Raw genomic sequence first — 23166 nt, 5'->3', positions numbered from 1 at the left:
GGCTCGCCCGGAATAGGTGTTCAGTGCAGTCAGAACTGGGGTTCAATGCGGTCGGGGGCTCCCTTCCCCCTTCCGCCAGAGAAAGCCAGCCAGGCACTCCGCCGCCCTTCCTCTCTGCGCGCACAAAGACCCTTTGCCGTACCTCCAATTCTCTGTGAGCTTTTCTCCTTCCTTCTAGTTGTAGAATTTTCACTCAGTCAGCTTTCCTGCGGTTCTGGATGGTGTCCGTTCTGTCTTTTAGTTGTAGTTTTGAAATTGTTGTGCGAGGCAGCAGTTTAGGTGTTTACCTATGCCGCCATCTTGGTTTCTCTCCTGCATTAGCCTTTTTCATTCTGTCCTTGACCGTGTGGCCACTTCCTTGAAGTTTCTCCCCTGCGTTTCCTTAATATTGCTCCCGATGGGTGATTCCCACACACTCCTCTCCTCTGGGTCTGTTCTTGTCTACCGCAGGAGCAGGCATCCTCCATCGCTTCATTTGCTTCTCCTCTTCTGTAAACATGCATTGTTGGCCCTGATTTTTATTATTTTTATTTTTTTTGGACTCCCAATGTGTATTTCCTTTGACCTACCATAGATATTACCAGGCGACTGTCAGCTACCTCACGTCCACCTTTTTGAAACTGAGCAGTCTCCTTTCCCGTTCCCTCTCCTTGTGCTGAACTCACGCTCCCTCCTGCCTTTCACACCTGTATTTTCTGGCTTGGTTAGTGACCTCACTGCACCCAGTTGCCGGAACCAGGATCCTTGTCTTAGAATTAGGTTATGTCGTTCATTGATTTGTTTTTACATATCCATTTATTCTTATCAGAGCAGCATTTGGGAACAATTTTATCAGGTTTTTCGGTAGAAAAGGTGTAAGCGAGTAAATTAAAGTATGAGTGATGAGAGATAAAGATATTTTTAAAACAGCACCTCTAATGATGATCAAAAGGATAAATGTAATTAATGAGACAACCTCAATTTTAAATCAGAATGCTATATTTGAGTGTGAGAGAGAGAGGGGGAATTCAGGTTTGAGAGCATTAAGTGATATGGAATTAGAAAAGGGACTTCTGATGCCAGAGTGCTGGTACGAATGCCTCTTTTACCTCTTCTGTATCTGTCTTTCCAAAGTTGATTCCTTCCTTCTGCTGTTTGGCCATGACCCTCTTTAACATATGACCCGCTTATTACCCAGGGTGTAAAATGCCTCTTGCCATCTGCTTCCACATTCCATCCCAGATTACTTAGCTTCTCTTCCCAGGCTTGACAGCCTCCACTTTCCAGTACTCACACCACCAGTGCCCCAAGTTCTCTGGTGCCCACACCAGTTCCCAGGTCCCCTGCTGTCCTCCTCCTCAGCCTCCCACCTGGCTGCTTCCTCTTCCTTCCCTCCCCTTTCTGTCCAGATCCTCAGTCTTTAGGCATTTCTACGAGTCCACCCCCTCACACAACTTTTCTGGATTCCCCTATCAGAACGTGCTCTCACTTCCCTCTGCACTCTGCAGAGCGCGGAGGCACCGCTCTTTCGCCTTGATAATCTTGTGTTAGTTACATGTACGCTTGCTTCTGAGCTCTTTTAAGAGATAATCCTCCTTGTTTTTCTTTCTTTTATTTTTACTTTATTTTTTTATTGTCTGAAGTTTTAATTCTGTCTCCTTTTTCTCCTATTGACACATCCCCCCCCCCCCTCTTCCCACCCCAAGGACAAGCCCCCACCGCCCCAGTGTCTGTGTCCATTGGTTATGCTAATATGCACCCATACAAGTCTTTTGGTTGATCTCTAACCACCCCCTCATCCCCTGCCATTTGTCTCTGGATCTAAATCCTCCTTGTTTTTCTTCCCACTCTTGCACCATGCCTCATATATAACAAGTTCTCAATACATGTTTATAGATCAGAACGTAGATTCGTTTGTTTTCCAGTGAAGAACCTTTCCTTTCTCATTCAGAGATTTAGAGCTTTCCTCGAGTACCCCAGGTAACCTACTCTTTCATCAGAATCCTCACCCTCACACATACTGTACACAAAACATGGGTGCATATTTACACTTCGTGATACATTTATAGCTCTTGGTACTTGGCTTTTATTGTGTGCTCCCTCTTTCCTGGGCATTTTTTTTTCCCCCTTTAGAGCTAGAATGCTTATATCGCATACAGAATCCACAGAACTTGCAGTTATGCCTACCTAATACTCGCCAATAAGAATGAGTTACTTGGGTAGAATGTTAAAGAAAATTGTGTTGGTAATTTTCTTTGAACTTAACTTTTTTTTTTTCCTAGAAAGGTGTTGGAATTAAATGTGGTTCTCTAAATGGTTCTCTGTAGTTTTTGACAAAAATTTTCTTTAACATTTTCTTTTTTACAACCTCTAAACTTTTTAATGATCTTGTTTCATCATCTATGAGGGACTTGACTTAGCTGATGCTATGGACTTTGTCTCTTTTCTATGCCTTCTTGCTTTCCCAGGCCTTCCACGTTAATTTGGGGGTGGGAAAGAAGGGGTAGACAAGGCTACTGTTCATAAAATGAGTCACTTGTGTAGGGTGTGGATAGGCAGTTTACAATAGGGAAGTGATAGAAGTAACCAGGAAGGGTTGTTAGGAAACCATGCATTACTATATGGGCCGGTTTAAAGATGCGTTAGCTTCACTCCTGCAGTGGTTTGCTATTCCAAGCTTGGTGTGGGGAGTGTATGAACACTTCCTGCTTTTGCTTGTCTACTCAAGGTGAAAATGGGAAGTGTATTTATAAGTGTTGTCTGGTGGTTTTGGTGGGGCTCTGTCTGCTGTGCTAGATTTCTATATCGGAAACATTGAAGCTTGTTGACTATATTTCCAGTGTTGGCAGCAACTTACCAAAAAAATTAGTTATTTGATCACTTAAACATACACATGTAAACTGCTTGGCTGAGAGTGTGTGTGTGTGTGTGTGGTGCGGTGTGTTGTAAAAGTTGTTTTGCAAAATGAAAAAAAACAACAACAACACATTTTTATTCCTGTTTATAGCTTTGGCAACATTTGGGTGAGGTTTGTTGTTATATAAGCATATAATTTATTATGTATAAGCTATAGATGAGAAATGTCCTATTGCTATAGTTTAAAGGTAGCAGGCATTTTTACTAAAGATACTGAATGTTTCAGTTTACTGATATTTACTAATATTTCCCAAGGAGAAATTAAAATAACTACTAGTTTGCAGATTGTTTTATTTGCTGAATAGGCAAGAGGACAGGACAAGGGGTTAAAAACGAAATATGAATGGCTTATAGTTTGCTTTATTTTTCAGTGGTCAGATTTACTTTTGGGGATCACATCTTGGATATCCTGATGTTTCCTGTTCATGCCAGTACTTTTTGGAATACTTATGTTGACATAGTGAAATATTGAAACCTAAGGATCTATTGTAATAAAAGTGTAGGAATAATCATTTCCAGTCACATCAAGTTAAATGAACCACAGAAACCAGGAAGTTAAAAACAAATCAGTTACCACTTGGTGGTTCTGTGTAGTTTATTGCCGCTAATGACCTTCGATTGAATTTGCAGCTCTCTGAGCTTGTTGGGAAGTAGGCCATCTCGTGCCGAGATGAAATACCAAGTCCTTTAAATTAGATACTGAGCATGCTCATACTTTTGGAGTACTTTTGGAGACTGCAGTGTAGTTCAGTTTTATTTTGTGGAGAGAGCAGAAAAGAGACCATGGTGTGCCCTTTTGTCATCATTCTGTTAGAGGGCATGTAATTTGTCTTGGAAACCAGAAGCCTAAGATAAAAAGAAGAATGCAGGTCTTAGCAAAAGGCTGTTTGGTGAGTTGATTAGCTGTACTGTTCTACTTTTATAATCCTTAGCAAGGCTGTGTATGTCTTTACTTAGATCTGCCGCTTGTTTTATACCGAGCTGAAGCTCTATGTAGCAAGTAAGTTGGCTGAGATGAGGAGAAAATTGTTTCTGCAGTCCAGATCTTTCTTTTGAAATATTTTCAGTACATTTGTACATTTCTGAAGTGACAAGTTCATAAATTGCTGTGCTGCTGCCTTCTTTGTGTTCCTCACAAATTTCATTTGCTCACTGCTGCTGAATAATGCTGGCAGAATTACGTGCTGAGGGAGTTCAGGATTTGTCGGTTTGGACAGTTTAGCATTTTTGTTCTTGTGTTTTAATGAAATTATAATGTTTGCTTTTACATTTCTTTACTAAATCTAAAAAGTAGCAGTGGTTAAGTCCCACTTAGTTATAAGAGCAAGAATTCTTTAAAGAAAGTGAGAAGGGTATATTTGTAGTAATAGCTACATTCAAACGGTAGCTCAAAAATAAGTTGGTTTTGTAATATAATTGGTCATTTAAAATACTCTAAAATAAAGTGAGATTGACAGCATATTTGTAAAATGTTAAAATTATTCAGCATTCGTATTTATACTTAGTTCTATTTTTAGATACTGAATTAGCTTTACAAGTGTTTAGAGCTCAATAATAGTTTTGCTGTTTAGGGCTTTTACTTTACTCCCCTTGAGCTCATATTATGGTGATTACTAGGGAGATAATTTTATTTAAATGTCTTGTGATTATTTTTATTATCCAAAATGTTCATGTTCTCCCATGAAGTTAACATGAGGGGATATCTTGTGTATTTTCCCCCATATTGTATTCCCATAGTATCAAGTGATATTTAAAATATACATATCACTGTAATGAACATGATTTTTTAAATATATTTATAATACACAAACTTGGCAACCAAATCTTCAGGGTATTCTCTTGGAAATTAAAATTGCATACTCTGCTTGAGATAAATCCTTGTGTTTTTGGAGATTTGAAGGAAGCAAAAATTATCATATTTATTTCCTTGGGGGGAAATAGTATTTGAAACAGGAAGTCAGGTAGGGAATTTGAGGTATAGGCGGTGCTTTAAAGAGTTCTAGAAAAATGATGTAGAGGAGTGGGAGGAATAGGAAGAGAATACTAAAAGCTTGGTGTCTTCAAATGCCAGGCAATTATGTGATGCTTTCCTGAAATATCTTCATTTTGTGAACTGCCCCCTCTATGCCATTTTCTAGGATTGGCACATGAGAAGGAAGTGGGTGTATACTCAGCTTGTATATTCGTGAAAAGGGAGGGTTAACAGAGATAAGAACTAGGTGATAATACTCAAGAAATCTGTTCCCACTTCTAAATACTGATTCAACTTGTGTGACCTTGGGCAGCATGCACACTCCATTTCCATTCTTTAATGTATTATTTTACCATGGTAATAGGTTTATTTAAGGTTTCTAAAGTAATAAGATTATTTCTTGGACTGTTGCAAAGCTTTATGAGGTGCCATAAGCTATTCACAAATAGCTGCTGTGGGGGGGAAAAACCAAGTATTGCTTTTATAGAATCTTATCAACTACTTTCTTATTTTTAATTAAAAATTTTTCAAATGTGTAAGTCCTCTGTGTCTTTGAAACTAATTTAGCAGAAATACATATTTCATGTATAGTATGTAATTAAAGTATGACAGATTTTTTTTTTAATTCCCCCAACCCCCCCCCATATTTATTCTAAACTGTGGATAATAATTATATTTTCATGGCAAAATTATACTTGACATTGTTTTTCTCTTATGTATTTAGTCTCATTTACCTCTAATCATAGATCTTCAATAGAAGCTAAATAATCAGATAGCAATTTTGTACTATAATTATGTAATTTAATAAATATAGGTACAAAGACTATATAATGTATCAAGGTGGCATGTTGCATACCTTAAATTTACCAATGTTTTTATGTCCAATGTATTCAATTAAAAAGATAAACAATGGCAGATTGATTGTAGAAAAAATATTGATAAATATTGGAAAAATGAAAGGAGGGGAATATGAAAAGAAAAATTACTTATGACAAGGATTTCTTTGCCAGGCTTGTAAAAATTAAACATACAGCTGTATATTTTGTTCATTTCCAAATCATTACGTTTGGGTTTATATGACTATGGCCAGGAGGTCTCTTGCTTAAAAGGCTGCATTCTTCCGTTATCTTAAGCAGAGTTTAACTTCTGAAACTTGCTTTACAGGCAGGCCTTCATGTAAACCCTTATTACATAACATTCCAGTTGGACCTATGACTCTTTAGAAAAGCTAATTTAATAATTTTAACTAAAAGTTAAATTCTAATATATTTAGTCTATTATGATTTGCTGTCTGTTTTCATAGTAAACAAATATCAACGTATATCTTCTATATTTATGAGAATTGAATTTTATATAAAGAACCTAGCATGATGTTTAGTCACAACGTAGATATTCAATAAATGCCTCTTTTTTTTTACAATTATGTTTTTTCTGTATTAAAATTTTTTACAAGTTCTATTTGAAATACTAGAGTCAGAGAAGTGTGCCAATTTATAAATAATAATATACTTGGATTCTCTTTATAATAATAGATTGTTTAAGCCAGAATGTATAAATGATAGTGTTGAAAAACCTCAATTGCTTAGTCAACTTTCATAAATAGAGTAATGGCTAAATATCTGTATGTTCCAGTTGTTTGGGGCCTGGTCGACAAAGTGATAAATATATTGGCTAAAGAAATACCTCAAATTTGTTTTTATCACTATACAAACAATTTTAAATAAATAAAATCACATTTAGTGAAATATGAGCTTTTAAATTAGTAGAATTTAGCAATGCCTAACACACAGTTGGTACTCACTAAATGTTTATTGAACTAAATATTTTTCTTTTCATGTTTTTAAATCAATATCAATGAATAAAACTAAGAGCTTATGTTTTGTTTCTTGGTTCTCTACTTTTGTGAAGATTGCTGTTCTTTAAAAACAAAACCCTTTCATATTATTATTATTTAAGAAACACACTTAAATTATTAGACTCCATTATATAATCTCCTTAAATGAGCTAATAATATGAAATGACAAGGATGTGAAAATTTGGTGGTTTGTTCAGTTATCAGAAATTGAATGGGTACATGGGTCGGTATTAGAAAAACACCTCAAATACTGTGTCGTTGTACATTATCTTCTCTCTGGTATACTTCCTGTGAAACTAGCTTTTTGACAAATTCAAGGTCAGTTAGCTAACTCTAAAAAAACCTACTTAATTTTAATATGAGATCTCAGGGGTATAAATGGTCTAACATAGGTATCTCAAAACTATATGCAAGGTTTCCCCCTTATCCATGGGGAATATGTTCCATGGATGCTGGAAACCATGGATAGTACCAAATCTCATTTTTACTATCTCATCCATACACACCTATGATTAATTTATAAATTTGGCACCATAAGAGATTAACAACAATAACTAATAATAAAATAGAACAGTTTCAACATCTACACTAATAAAAGAGAAATACGCAAATTGACCATACCTCTGTGATGCCCGCTAGCCAATCAGGCGTGCATATGCAAATTAATCCAACAGAGGTGGCGGGTTAAATTGCACACGCAGGGAGTGAAGGCTGAAGGCTCCGACCTGAGCGAAGACTGAAGACTTGAAGAGGCTTGGCTTCTCCACTGCGGCCGGAGCGAAGGCCTGGGTCCTGGGTGCCAGAGGAAAACTGGTGCCGGCAGCCAGGGGAAGGAAGGCCTGTTGCACGAATCTTCATGCAACGGGCCTCTAGTATTTTAATAATAGTTATGTGAATGTGTAGTCTTTCTCTCAAAATATCTTATTTACTGTACTCACACCTTTTCACTGAGAGGAGGCACTTAATTGCTTCTTTTTGACATATGCCAGCATTGCTGCTCTTGTGCTTTGGGTCATTATTAAGTTTCTGGCTGCCGGGACTGTGAGAGAATACAATGCTATTGTTTTAAGCCACTGATATTATGGTAACTTGTTACAATAGTTCTAGAGAAACCAGTACAACCCCACAGTCCTGACTCTATTGGGACCACTTCACCTTCCACCGTTGTCACATCAATCTTCATGACTCTGTGGCCACACAGTTACCTCTTTGAGACCTGTCACACTCTCAGAGTGGGTACTGATCACCTCATCGCAGAGAGAGGCCTGAACCAGGTACCCAGAGACCTGGGTATGTTAATCCTACCTAGCCATGAGACTTTGAGAAATTTCTCTGAACACATACCTGCCTTGTTCTAAAAAGGACTTAAGACAATGTCCTTACACCTTCAAAAACAACATAGGGAGAGAACATTAATTTAAAACAAGTAAAAAAAGTGAGGTGTAGAAAAATAATGAAGTCAGGAGAGACTTTGAATAAATCATTTTATCTCTGCAGGCATTCAATTTTTGACCTCAAACAGGCCTGTCTATTATTACCAGTCCATGCAAGCATTAGATTAAAAATTATAAAATGCTGCTCACATATTATGTCTTAATCAATACCATGTTATACTCCATGACCGCCATAGTGTTTGCTAGTTGAATTTGTGGAAGAGATGGAGTTTTGTTTTTTGTTTTTTCTTTTCATAAATGTCATACAAAAACAATTGTGAGTTATATATCCGATAAGAGACTTGTATCTAGAATATTTTTTTAATTCTTACAACTTAGTAATAAAATGACATATAATCCAATTTCTAAAATGTGCGAAAGATCCAAATAAACACTTTGCCAAAGAAGATTAAGTACCTGAAAAGATGTGAAACATCATTAGCTGTCAGGAAACTACATGAGTTATCCCTCAAATCCACGAGTTACCACTTCAAACTTGCTAGGATGGCTATAATAAAAAAGATGGGCAATCGCACATGTTGGTAACGATGTGGGAACATTTCAGTTCTCTCCTGTTGCTGGTGGGAATTTAAAATTAAGCACCTACTTTGGAAAACAGTTTGCTAGTTCCTCAAAAAGTTAAACGTAGAGTTACCAAATGATCTGGTTGTTCAAGAGGTTTGAAAACATATGTGTACATGAATGTTCATAACATTATTCATAATAGCCAAAAAGTGGAAATGTTACTGGTGGAAGTGGGTGCTTGGGCTGCTGCTAGAATAAGAATTTCCAGGGGCCCTCACAGGAGGATGAGAGATTGTAGAAAGCTTTATTTCTGTGGAATCAAATCCCCGAGTTTCCAAGGTCCCCTCTCCCACCATCCCTCCAAGGAAGAAGTCCCATTTTGCCTCAGCAGGGCCAAGAGCAAAGCCAGTGTCCAGAGTTTCTTTTCCAAGTTGGAGCAGTCCAGTCCAGCATCAGGCTAGCTTAGTGTGTGTTCCCTGCTGCAGTCTATTAGTTCATTGTGTGGCCACATGTTTATGGAGGGGACACGGGAAGGAGCAAAGCCAAAGAATCCAGAGAGCCCAGGGAGAGCCAGAATTCCTTTGTCTAGGTGATTATGTATCCCCAAATTTTCGTGTGCTTGTAGTGGCCCCGCCACCTCTGGCTCATGATCTCTGTTCCCAGGTTTGACGACAGGCATCTTTCCTAAGCCACCCCAACTTCACCGCACATGCGCGCATCTCCCTTTGTCTAGTCCCTTCCCCAGAGTTTTGTAGGGAATGGGCCGGTGGTCCCCTGGGGAATGTAAAGTTTCAGCTCCCTGGTGAAGCTGCCCAAATGGCTATGCTTATAATCTCTGGCCTTCCTCTTGCTCCTTTCCTGTTATTAATAACTAGCTCATTACAACGGTATCAGTGACATCTCAAATGACAACTCATAGAGGGATGAATAAAACGCAGAATATTCATACAATGGAATGTTGCGTGGTGACAAGAAGAAGCGAAGTGTTCATACATACGTGCTACAACATGAATGAACCCGGAAAACATGTTAAGTAAAAGAAAGCATTCATAAAGGACCACATATACTCTGATGCCACTTGTATTAAATGCCCAGAATAGGCAAATCCATAGAGGCAGAAAATACGTTGAGGATTGCTGGGGGCTGAGGAGATAGATGGGTGATGAGGAGTGACTGCTTATTGGGTGCAGGTTTTCTTTTGAGTTATGAAAATGTTCTAAATTTGATTGTGGTGATGATTGTACAATTTTTGTGAATATATTAAAAACCGTTGAATTGTATACTTTAATGGTGAATTCAATGGTATGTGAATCCGAAAAAGCTATTATTTTTTTTAAAAAGTAATACCAGGTCATTATGAAGAAATTGGAAAATAAGAAAACTATAAATAAGGCAATAGAAATGACTGGTAATTTCACCTACCAGAGAAACTAAGAATATTTTTTGCATGTTGCCTTTTTTTTCATTATGTATACCTCATGCATACATATCTTCTCCTGTAATTGGAGTCATATGAAAATACAATATTATAATTCTACCTTTTCACCTAACAACTGATTTTAAGCATTTTCAAAAAATATTAAAGAATAATTTTTATTATAAAAAGTTAAACATGCTTACTGTTTTATTAAAAAATTAACTGGTAAAAAGGATAAAATAAAAATCATTCATGATCTTACTGTTTTAATATTTTGCTAGGTCTTGATTTTTGTGTTTGGCTTTAAGCTATTGCTGTCGAATAATAATAGCTGTCTTGAGTACAAATGACTTTCATACCTAATTTATATATTTGTTGTTTTTTCTAATTTTCTAATGTCTATTAGCTTAGTCTGTCTTTGGATCACTTTTTCATTTTACTATAGAATACCAGAATTACTGAGTAGTGAAGTAGAGAAAGTAATTGAAATTGTCATGTTAAGGTTGAAAAAATAGAAATTAGTGATTTCATCTTTTTTTTCTATTATTGTAAAGGTTATAAAGATTTTAAATAAAGGGTAGCTACCAACCAAAGTATAAAGAGAACAAATTCAAATTTGGTTTTAATAAAGATATAAAGCATCTGTTAAAATATTACTTTTAAGTAAATGTGTTGATAAGTGGCTTTTTGAAAATTAATGTGCTCCCATGTTTAGTTTTAATCTTAAATATTTATGACTTGAAATATTGCATGACCAATATGTTCATAAATTCACCAAACATTACATATACTTATGTTAAAGATTATTGACTATCTGTTATCTCAAATAATCCTCACAGTATTCTATGGGAAAGGTATTAGTTTTAGAAATAAGAAAATACTTTTTTGAGAGTGGTTCTTTGTTTTAAGTTCATAGAGCTTAGCTTGTAAGTAGCAGAACCAGAATTTAAACCCAGATCTGTGTAATTCCCAAATTCTTCATCTTTAACCTGAAGAACTCTATGTGTTTTTAATATTTTATTCGCTGTGCTAGATTCTGGTGAGCCTCAGACAGCTTTTAATCCATCCAGTGGAGGGGAATATGGCCTAAAAAGAGGTAACTTCTGTTAAATAATTAAATATACATGGGTACATTTACCAAGTCCAGACCCAGGTGCCTAAATCTCCAAAGGAGGGTGGCATCCCTCTGGGGCATGCTGAGGACAAGGGGAGAAGTGTGCAGTGTGAGGGGGCACCGAGGAGGAAGCAGCTCCTCCTACCCAAGGAGCCGAGCGTGTGGGCGGCTTCCCCGAGCAGAGGATGTCTGTGTTGGGTTGGAAGGATGACTAAGAATTTGCTAAGCAGGGGTGGGTAGCACTCCAAACCGTGAGCAGTGAGACCTAAGACTTCCAGATCTCTTCAAGGAACAGTTACTTAAGTGCTGTGCTGCTCAAGTATTGGGTGTGAGGTGCTTGGGGACAGGGGCCTTAGGCAAATAATGAAGGCAGATCAGAGTAGCATTGGGTGCTGACTACTCACCACATTTGGATTATATTTGAGATGAGAAATTTAGGATATAAACAGGTTTAACTGGGAGTAAATAGGTTTGGGTATTTTGAATCTTAAATATGGATAGGATATTCCTTTTGTTAAGACAGCAGAAATTAGATATTTAGGTTCCTGCAGAGCAAGAAAAAAATACTAGGGCCAGATGCAGATTAGAATGTACAGGTGTGATTAAAACACCAGTATTGTTGTTGAATAATAACAGCAGTCACTAAATGAGGAGTGAGTTAAATTACTTAAGGAGAGTGGGTGTAAAGAGCATCGAAGATAGAACCTTAAAGGAAACCCAGTGTAGGTGATGGGCAGAGGAGACCTAGAAGAAATGGTTAGCATCAGAGAACCAGAGTGAGATTAGGAAAACCAAGAGAGAGGAGCGTAACTGGACATACACATCAGTCCTGTGAGATGAGGACTAAGAAGCACCCTGTGACTTTTGTCCATTAGGAAGACATCAGTGACCATGGCTGGGGGAGTGTGGAGAATGGAAGTGGTTTCACAGTGAGCATAGGGGTGATTGGGGGTGGGAGAGAATGGAATAGAATCAGCCAGTGGAAGCTAGTCTTTGGACCAAGAAAGAAAAGAGAAATGAATTGACAAGATGCATCAAAGAATGGGAATAACTACATTTTTTTCAGCTGGTAAGTAGGAGCTCAGTACAGCGGAGATTGAAGTTGCAAGAAAGGTAGGACCAATTGTTAGAACAAGGTCCCAGGGAAATTGGGAAGACAGATCAGAGGTACAGAATGGAGGGCAGGCATCACAACTTCTGAAGACTTGAAGGAAGAAATAAGAATGGGCTTAACTTCTGTTAAGAGTTGAGCTGTAGCCAAAACCGGTTTGGCTCAGTGGATAGAGCGTCAGCCTGCGGACTGAAAGGTCCCAGGTTCGATTCCGGTCAAGGGCACGTAACTTGGTTGCGGGCACATCCCCAGTGGGAGGTGTGCAGGAGGCAGCTGATCGATGTGTCTCTCTCATCGATGTTTCTAACTCTCTATCCCTCTTCCTTCCTCTCTGTAAAAAATCAATAAAATATTTAAAAAAAAAAAAAAAGAGTTGAGCTGTAAGGCAACAAAAGTTTACTTGGGGGCACTGGAGGGATATGGTAGGAGGGTTAAACATTTTTAGAATAGCTGCCAAAGGGAGAATGAAAGCAAATTAAAAAGTTGCCTGCCAAGTGGTATTAAAACCAGGAATTGTTTATGACATCAATCTGCAGGGTTAGATGCTGACTTTTATTTAAAAGCCAGTGTACTGCCGAAACCGGTTTGGCTCGGTGGATAGAGCGTCGGCCTGCGTACTGATGGGTCCCAGGTTCATTTCCGGTCAAGGGCACGTACCTTGGTTGCGGGCACATCCCCAGTGGGAGGTGTACAGGAGGCAGCTGATCGATGTTTCTCTCTCATCGATGTTCCTAGCTCTCTATCCCTCTCCTCTCTCTTCCTCTCTGTAAAAAATTAATAAAAAATATATTTAAAAAAATAAAATAAATAAAAGCCAGTGTACTACTTCTTCTTCTTCTTTTTTTTTTTTTTTTTTTGTCTTCCAGAATTTATTTGCTTACTAAAAACTATTTCTTCTTTTGCAATACTTGAAATCCCTGTCAGTTTAAGCTTGTTTAGGTTAGTCAAAAATTTTTTGTGTGAAATATAAAACTATGTTATGAATTATAGATGATACAGAAGCTATAACAGAATCCAGATATTGAGTAACTTTATTGTTTAGTGCTCTCTCTCTCTCACATGCAGAGATGGCCAGGGTAATAGGGACTCTGATATGTCAACAACTGAAATTTTAGCCACATGAGTTAAGATAACAACATCCACCGATCCCACTTCAAATTATCTTTAAAATTTTTAAAGCATTTTTGTATTTGAAACCATATATCCATATTCTTCTGAAAAAAATGCCGTAAGTCATATAAAGGACTAATCCTAATCCCTGAGACCCACTCTAAAATTTATTTAGCAATTTTAAAGAACTCAAATTTAAAGAAATCTGTTCTGACCAAATTTACTGAAGAGCCGAGTTCATCTAGTAGATCTCATTATAGCTCAAAGTGTTGGGTTTGGGTTTCTGTCTTAAATTTGTATCTCCAAAGGTAAAATGATAATTTTAACAGTCCCCATCTTTTATGTAAGTAAGATGTACTCGAAAGGTTGTATAATACTGAGTTTAGTATGAATTAGATTTATTTATACAGCTTTTTTGTAGAAATCTTCTCAGCAAAAGGTAAAACAAAATGATCTACTACTCTGAGCCAGTATATATTTTTTTAAATCCTCACCTGAGGATATTTTTTTCAGTGATATATATTTTTTTCTTTTTAGAGAGATTGGGGGGGCGGGGGCATTGATGTGAGAGAGAGACACATCTATTGGTAGCCTCTGGCTTGCACCTCGACAGTGTGTGGATCAAACCTGCAACCGAAGCACGAGACCTTGGCCAGGAATGAAGCCTGTGACCCTTTGATCCACAGGCCGACACTCTAACCACTGAGCAGAACTGGCCAGGGCCAGCAGTCTATTTTTTATTGTAGCCCCACCTATCTCAAAAAAGAGATGGGTCCTCACTGGTTTGGCTCAGTGAATAGAGCATCGGCCTGCGGCCTGAAGGGTCCCAGGTTCTAATCCCGGTCAAGGGCACGTGCCCGGGTTTCCAACTCAATCCCCAGTAGGGGGTGTGCAGGAGGCAGCCGATCAGTGATTCTCATCATTGATGTTTCTGTCTCTCTCTCCCTCTCCCTTTCTGTCTGAAATCAGTAAAATTACATTTTTTTAAAAAGAGAGAGAGATGGGATCTGTGTGAGTTTCCCAATCATTTGTGCGATAAATATTCTACCTTGTGCTCCATAAACATCTACTCTATAACAAGCCCTGTCCTAAAACGCTGGAGAGATGGTGGTACACGAGAGAATAAGGCGTTTGGAATACAGTGTACTCCTGGAAAGGGAAAGAAAGCTCAACTGAAATGGTAGATTGCCCAGAGTTGCAGAGTATGTTAGGCACCAAAGGGTTAATGGAAAGGCTGCACGTGTATAGGATGAACTACTAGTAAGTGTATGATATGTAGAGGCTGGCGTAAGGCACGTTAGTGCTCAGACATTTTAGTTGTGCTGGTGGTGCTGTTGCTGTCATAGCTATTGCAGAGAATGGTGGGGACTGACATCAAATTCTTGGAGAAATGCCTGTGCTTAAGGTACATGAGTAACAGTGTAGCTCATGAGGAAAGTCAGAAAATTGGTGCAGAGAGATGGGGTCTGAACTCAGGAGAATTCCGTGTTGTGGAAGGCAAGGATGTAAAGATTTCCAGTTGTCAGAAGCTGGGTAGACATGGAGGGGATGAGAAAGAAACAGAGACCATTGATGTAGCAATTACGAGACTTATCGATTGCCCTGTGAGGAAGCAGTTTTTGTGGCATGAATGGTGCAGACTTCTGGAAAGGTTTGGCAGATGTAGAAAGATGCAAGAACTGAGTGCTTTTTATATTTGAAATAAAAAGTTGGGAATACCAGTGATTTTAAAAAAAATAACCAAATATTTAACCTATTTATCAAGAATACTACGGGATAAGGATTTGAGTGTTATACCCCAAAACATGTTTTATTCTCATTTGGGAAAGGAACCTTAATTTTTTAAATTAAATACATTTGTCATGTAACATTGTGGGAGTTTAAGGTGTACTTATATAATTGGTTTTGGTAGTTATGAAAGGGAGGAGTCATTTAAAAATGGGGACAGTAGAAACTCTTTTATTTCTGGTTGGGTCAAACACACTGTAAAATAGCAGTAAATACATACTTTTGCTAAAGGTTTTTCTTCTCAAAATAATTCACACAAGGAGAAAGTGAAAAAAGCTCTTTAATTGATTTTTTTACCCTCGGTTGAATGCTTCTTTCACATTGACTCCTTGAATGCAGTTATAATTCCTGTTGAAAATGGAGAGGTTAATTCCCTTTAAATTGTTATTAGCCACATCTCCAAATAAAATGGCCAATACCACTTGAGAAAACGTCTCCGCTAACTCGCTTGCAATCTGTATCATTAAGCTTGACTGAGGTATGAAAATGCACATGGGTATTTACCAAAGCCCTGATAGTGGGCAGCTGTGTCCTTTACATGGCCCATATTTTAAATAGTGCAGCCCTAAAGCCAGAATGTGGTCAGAATTTATAATGAGCACGTTACAAGCTCTGTGGTACACTGTTTCTGTGTAGGTACCTTAATTTCTTCCATCATTTCTCCATAAGTTGGTGACATTTGGGTTGTTCAGCTTTATGTGCTGCTTTTCAAGGGAGAAAAAGCCAAAGATTCAAGGAGTTTGCTATTGGTTTGCTATTGGTTCCACTTTTGTTGAGTTAGATGGTGTCAATTTATTCTCTATTAAGTTTTGTAAATCTGAACACACACATACAAAAAACTATACTGCCCTCATTAAAAATATCTTTACTCAACAGTCAGAAAACAAACAACCCAATTAAAATGATGAGCAAAAGATTTAATCAGATACCTCACCGAAGAAAATATACAGATGGCTGATAAGCATGTTAAAAGATGCTCAGCATATTTATCATTGGGAAACTACAGATTAACTTAACAATGAAATACCACTACACACATTGGAATGGCTAAATCCAAACAACTGACCATACCGTTCGCTGGCAATATTGTGGAGCAGCGAGAACCCACACTCATTGCTAGTGGGAATACAAAATGGGTAGATCACTTGGCAGTATCTTATAAAGCTAAGCATAGTTTTACCGTACCGTCCTGCAATCAGGATCCTTGGCATGTACCTAAATGAGTTGACAACTTACATCCACACAGAAACCTGCACATGAATGTTTATAGCAGCTTCATTCATAATGGCCAGAACTAGAAGCAGCCCAGATGCTGTCCTTTACCAGGTGGCTGGATAAACAAACGGTGGCACATCCATAAAAGGAATATTATTCAGCAGGAAAAAGAAACGGCCAGGCCACACAACAATACAGGTGGGTACTAAATGCACATTGCTAAATGAAAGACGCCCGTCTAAAAAGTCTGCCTTGTGTAGCATTCCCACAGACATCTGGAATAGCAAAACTATAGAGATAGTAAAAGCCTCAGGGGTTTGGGGGAAGGGAAGAAGGGTTGAATAGTGAAGCACAGGGGACTTTAGGGTGGTGAAACTGTTCTGTGTGATACTGTATTAGTGGTTACATGACACTACGTGTTTGTCAAAACCCAGTGAACTTTACAGCAAAAAGAGTGAAACCCCTATGCAAATTTGAAAAATCATTTAGGGCCCGGCCAGTGTGGCTCAGTGGTTGAGCATCAACCCATGAACCAAGAGGTCACTGGTTCAATTCCCAGTCAGAGCACATGCCTGGGTTTCGGGCTTGATCCCCAGTAGGGGGTGTGCAGAGATGGTATTTCTCTCTCATGGATGTTTCTATCTCTCTATCCCTCTCTCTCTTTCTAAAAATCAATAAAAATATATTTTAAAAAATAAATAAAATAAAAAATCATTTAGGAAATCGAGGGATCCTGGGATGGAATTCAGACTGTGACAAAAGACTCTTCTACAGATTTATGGTACAACCTTACATGAAGACATGGGCAGCAAGGTGCTGACCTAAGTAACTTTGGAAATGCACTAAATTCAGTCTAAAGGCATTGTACATAAACACTTGAGTAAAAAGCAAGGAACCTCTGAGAAAGTGTCACAGCCAAGAAGAGTCCTAGCCTAATTTTGATTCCTGCATCTGAAATGTTGCTGAGGGCCTTCACCCCACAACCATTGGTAAGCGTGTGCTTGCTTTTTTTCCTCTGGGGTTTTATTCTACCAGGGGTCCTCAAACTTTTTAAACAGGGGGCCAGTTCACTGTCCCTCAGACTGTTGGAGGGCCAGACTATAGTTTTAAAAAAAAACTATGAACAAATTCCTATGCGCACTGCGAGCCCGGGACGAGTCGGCTGCTAAGCAGGACAGGCAGCGGCACCCGGCGGGCCGGATAAATGTCCTCGGCGGGCCGTAGTTTGAGGACCCCTGTAAGCTATTGACATGCTATGCTTCTGATACATGAGAGTACACAGGTAATACAAATGATACCACAACTGCCACCTGGTGGACAGTGATCATAAAATGCGACGCGATGTGAGAAGCCTCCCAATTTCAGAGCTGTTCAGTGTTGTTTGAAAGGTGCTTCTGAGAAGAAATGAAACAGGGTACACACTCCAAGCCTGTTCTGACGGGGAGATAGTATACTACTACTTTGTACACCAACAACTCATCTGAGACGCAGTCTGCAGCCATAATTGTTTATTAAATCTAAGATTTAATTTGGCATGTTTCAAAGCATGGTACACATGTCGCTGGTTGTATGAAATGATTTTTAGATATGTTGGAAGCTGAGGTAAGCCAGTTTGGGCCTTAGCCTTTGTGACCCATATTTTCCTTCCACACAGCCTTGCTACCAGTTAGCATGAAAGCAAGTCCAAGACTGAATTCTGCCACACACACACTATCAGTAAGTGGGTACAGAAACAGTCATTTAACCTACTTCTGTAGGAATAGTAAAGTCCCTCCCTGCTTTGTGTCTCTTTTAGCCATCCTAGTAAGCACCTTACATGAAATATTCTGACAGGGAGATCAGCTGCTACGTAATAGGTTCAGGCAGCAGAATCCTCACTGAGATGAACAAAGAACCAAATGAAATTCTATTCCAAGCCTCTGTTCCAAAGGTGTGTTTGGCTGCTGGGGTAGCCAAATTTTTGTTTTCTATTTATGCAAGGACCTTCTAGCCATCCACATACTTTGAATCCCCCTTATTTCAACATAAAAAAATATTTCCAACGTCCTTGAAGCTAATGAGCCTCTGATACAGTTCAGTGATACTCAAAGTGCTCATGTGATGGTCTTAGTTGCCCTGAATGGAGATTGCTGATGGGGTATTTAATATATTAACCGACTATCTCGTTCCACTCTTTATAGTGAGAATTTTAATGTTAATGACAGTGTAACAAGGTAGTATATGAATAAAATTTTCTCATTTTAATGTTTATTATAAGTTAGAAAAATAACTAGTAGATAAAAACTATGATTTTTATAAAGAATTTGTTGCAGATAAACTTAAATGCTATTCAGTTTTAGAGAGTTTTATATAGTTTTCCTAAATAAATGACATGGAATTATAGGCAGTTTACCTCAGTGACTGTTCCCACTTAAAGCATTTTCGAGAATATCAGCCAGTGTTCTAATGTAGTAAAATTAACATGGTTATACTTCAAAAGTATATGACTTCAAATACATGTGTACATTTTAAAAGAATTCATGTCATTAACTAATGAAATATCTATGCTTCGTATTTTATATTTTATAAATGCACTAGAGACCAGATGCATGAAATTCATGCAAGGGTAGGCCTTCGAAGCCCCGGCTGCCTTGCAGCCCCGCCCCCTCCCACACCCCCCTTGGCCTGGAGCTGCCTGCGTATGCCGCCACACACCCCTGGTTCCCAGTTCTGCAGCCCCCCCACCATGATTGCCCCGCAGAGGGTGGCCTGGGCCTCCCTCTGCAGGGTGAGTGTGGGGCAATGGCAGCCCCCCCCCCCCCCAAACCAATTGCATCACACCCGCCTTGGCTGGCCTGGTGCCAGTGCATGGTTGTCTGGAAGGTCATTCTGTTCGGTCATTTGGTTGATTTGCATATTATGCTTTTATTATTATAGATTAGAATCTATCAGAAATAGAGTTATCTCTCTTTTAGCCACAGTGTTGTAGCAGTTTCAGAACAATCAGTGACAGACACCCATGAAAAGGATTTTTGCATTCCCTTTTTTTAAAAATAATTTTTTTATTTCAGAGAGGAAGGGAGAGGGAGAGAGAGAAACATCATCGGTGAGAGAGAATCACCGATGGGCTGCCTCCTGTATGCCCCCAACTTGGGATTGAGCCCGCAACCCAGGCATGTGCCCTGACTGGGAATCCAACTGTGACCTCCTGGTTCATAGGTCAACGCTCAACCGCTGAGCCATGCCAGCTGGGCTTCATTCCCTTTATTCCACACTCTGAAGTGCCTCGCAGTACCTGGCTATTGTCTGTACTGCTGATTCCAGTATCTTCCCCTAAAGATGAGGATCTCAATATCTAAATACTCAGGGGGCCCAGGACTGCTTGCGTCTGCTCCATCTTTGCAGCGACACGATGCTGCCCGAGCCCCAGTCAGCTCCCATACCTCAGGGGAGAATGTGCAACTTCTTTCATTACTTTTCTCGGGGCAGAAATTCTGGGACATTGCAAGAACTGGGTTACCACATCTAAAACATTTGCAAACAAGTAAAATTCCTAGACAAAGATGGAGTTTTAATTACAGAATTTGTGGGGTTTTAATATAAAATTTAACGCAAAATTAAATTGAATAAAAAATTGCAGGCGTTAGTTACCTTATTACCTTATACTGTACTAGGGGCCCAGTGCACGAATTTGTGCACCTTGAAAGGAATTGTGGGCTGCGAGGCTGCAGTAGGCACAGGGGCGGGTCTCAGCCCATCCTCTGCGCCCCCAATCGACCCTCAGGAGCAGCGGGGAGGTGGAGAAGCCCTCAGGGGCAATCAGGGTCAGCGGCCACCACTCACACCCACTGATGGCGCTGAGTGATCGGGGCTGGTGCAGGCAGCAGTTGCAAGCACCCAGTGGGACCGCAGCATGTGGGAGCAAAGAATTTTCAATAACCACCAGAGGCTCGCCCCAATGATAGCGACCAGCACCCCACCTTGGTCTGGCGCCCCCCACTCACCTGCTCCACCATCCCGCCACTGTCGATGCCTTCCATGTTCCATGCTCTGCCACCTGCTGCCGACACCTGCCATGTTCCCTGTGTACCTCCTAGCGACTGGTTCAGTTGTTCCACCATTCGGTCTATTTGCATATTGGGGTTTTATATATTTAGATGGTCTACCTTCTGGGAAGGACCACTCTGAGACTTGTAGAACTTTGCTTTAAAACAGCAGCAGTAGTAAACAATCTGTTTATGTCATCTTTCTTGTAAGAAGCCAAAACAGTCTTATACAGTGATGTCAGAGGGTCCTGAATGAACAAGGAATTTCCCACAGGATCTCCATAACATTAAAGAAGTAGGGTCTCTTTCATTGTCATTTAGATCAGAATGCTCTTTAACTTACCCATCTCCTGAAAAGCTGGGTGGGCAACTCCATCTGCAGTGTAGGAATTAATCTGAGTTTCAGTACAAAAGCTTACATTTTAAAATCTTAGAATGCTGGGTGTAATGAAGAAGATCCCCAATTATGTCCAACCAAAAAAAGAATTATAGAATAGTCTGTATAGAAGCAAGTCAAATACTACTACTGACCAGGGCTGGTTAAACTTCAAAGCACATCTTTATATATTTGCATATTTCATACTTTAGCTTCATCAGTTATTTTTTGTTGTAAAATTCATATAGCATAAAATTAGCTTTTGTAGCTCAGCTGGAGTGGCTTAGTTGGTTGAGCGTCATCCTGAGCACCAAAAGGTTGCTTGGATCCGTTCCAGGTCAGGGCTCATGCCTGGTTTGCGGGTTTGATCCCTCGTCAGGGAGTGTCAGGAAGGCAACCAATCGATGTTACTCTCTAACATGGATGTCTCTGTCTCAGCATGTCCTCGAGTGAGGTTTAAAAAAATTAGCCGCCGAAACCAGTTTGGCTTAGTGGATAGAGCGTCGGCCTGCGGACTGAAAGGTCCCGGGTTCGATTCCGGTCAAGGGCATGTACCTTGGTTGCGGGCACATCCTCAGTGGGAGGTGTGCAGGAGGCAGCTGATCGATGTTTCTCATCGATGTTTCTAGCTCTCTATCCCTCTCCCTCTCTGTGAAATATCAATAAAATATATTTTAAAAAAATTAGCTGTTGTAAGGTACAGTTTAGTGGCATTTATTTATTTTTATTTTTTTTAATATATATTTTAATGATTTTTTTACAGAGAGGAAGGGAGAGGGATAGAGAGTTAGAAACATTGATGAGAAACATCGATCAGCTGCCTCCTGCACATCCCCTACTGGGGATGTGCCCGCAACCAAGGTACATGCCCTTGACCAGAATCGAACCCGGGACCCTTCAATCCGCAGGCCGATGCTCTATCCACTGAGCCAAACCAGTTAGGGCCAGTTTAGAGGCAGTTAGTACTTTAACGGTGATGGGCAACCACCACCTCTTCTAGTTACAAAACATTTTCATCACCCCAAATGTAAATCACGTGCCCATTAAGCAGTCACTCCACATATCTCCTTTCCCCACAGCCACTAGTCTGGTTCCTGTCTGTATGGATTTACATATTCTGGGTATTTCTTATAAATGGAATCATGCAAGCTGTGGCCTTTGTGTCTGCCTTCTTTCACTTCATATAATGAATGGTTTACAGGTTCATGCATGTTGTAGCATGGTACAGTACTTCATTCTTTTCACACTCATGCCAACACTAAATATTTATGCTGGATGGGCTCTGGGGATTCCAGATTAAATATTAAACAATCAGGAACTTTTATTGTTGTTGTTAGTAAACAGTAGTATATGTTGTTTTATGAAACTTTTCAAAGGCAGCCTGTGAAACTGATCCATTTATTCCTTTCTTGTTTTGTCTTTTATTTCTAACTAGAGGCCCGGTGCACAAAAATTCATTCACTGGGGCGGGGGAGGGGGGGTCCCGGCAGCCAGGCCTGGGCTCTCTCGCAGTGCAGGAGCCTACAGGGAGCGGGCCTAAGCTGGTAGTTGGACATTCTTAGCGCTGCCATGGAGGCAGGAGAGGCTCCCAACACCGCCGCTGCGCTTGCCAGCTGTGAGCAGCACTCCCCCTGTGGGAGCGCACTGACCACCAGGGGGCAGCTCCTGCGTTGAGCATCTGCCCCCTGGTGGTCAGTGCGCATCACAGCGACTGGACGTTCCACTGTTTGGTCAATTTGCATATTAGCCTTTTATTGTATAGGATATGTAAGTAATACCTTTTTTTCTTTAATTCTCACCCAAGTGGAGACATAGAGAGAGAAACAACCGTGTGAGAGAGATACATCAGTTGGTTGCCTCCTGCACACGCCCTGACTTGGGGCTGGGGATCTAGCCTGCAACCAAGGCACGTGCCCTTGACTGGAATCAAACCCAGGACCTTCAGTCCTCGGGCTGATGCTTTATCCACTGAGCCAAACCGGCCAGGGCATAAATCAGTTTTTACTTTTGAAATATTTAGCCAACATAGGAGTCAGAGAGTAATGGTTACACAGGTAGATTACAAGATGCTTTTTATTTGATGGACTAATTTTGCTGCTTAAAGAAGTGGGTTATATCTTTCCAGTTTCCTTTGGGTACTTCTCTGGTTTCTCCTTGCTGTTGTTGCCGGTTCATGTTCTCCAGTCACCTCGTGCACGGAACCGGTTTTGCCATGCTAAGTTACATTTTGATTGGTTTAAATGTGGTTTATTAATTTTCCATAGAATGTGCTAGGCCACTCTTGGTGCCTAACAAACTGCTATCCTCCCTCCCCTCCGACTATTTCCGTT

The 23166-nt window shown here is 39.8% G+C and overlaps 1 protein-coding gene across 20 annotated transcripts in view; it reads left to right on the top strand.

The window, feature by feature from the left end:
* PLEKHA5 (pleckstrin homology domain containing A5) overlaps positions 1-23166 on the top strand; it is a 216445-nt gene that overhangs the window by 79980 nt on the left and 113299 nt on the right. The window contains exon 1 of one of the 20 annotated variants that reach the window (XM_080662924.1): positions 3597-3785. The exons of the other annotated variants lie outside the window; for them this stretch is intronic. The gene's annotated coding sequence lies outside the window, so the exon portion shown is untranslated. Of the gene's footprint in view, positions 1-3596; positions 3786-23166 lie in introns of those variants that run through there. 20 annotated transcript variants of the gene reach the window in all.

Source organism: Plecotus auritus (assembly GCF_963455305.1).
Source record: "Plecotus auritus genome assembly, chromosome: 3".
In the NCBI taxonomy this organism is placed as follows: domain Eukaryota; kingdom Metazoa; phylum Chordata; class Mammalia; order Chiroptera; family Vespertilionidae; genus Plecotus; species Plecotus auritus.
The sequence above is the reverse complement of the archived record's forward strand: the minus strand, read 5'-3'. Positions and strand labels throughout refer to the sequence as shown.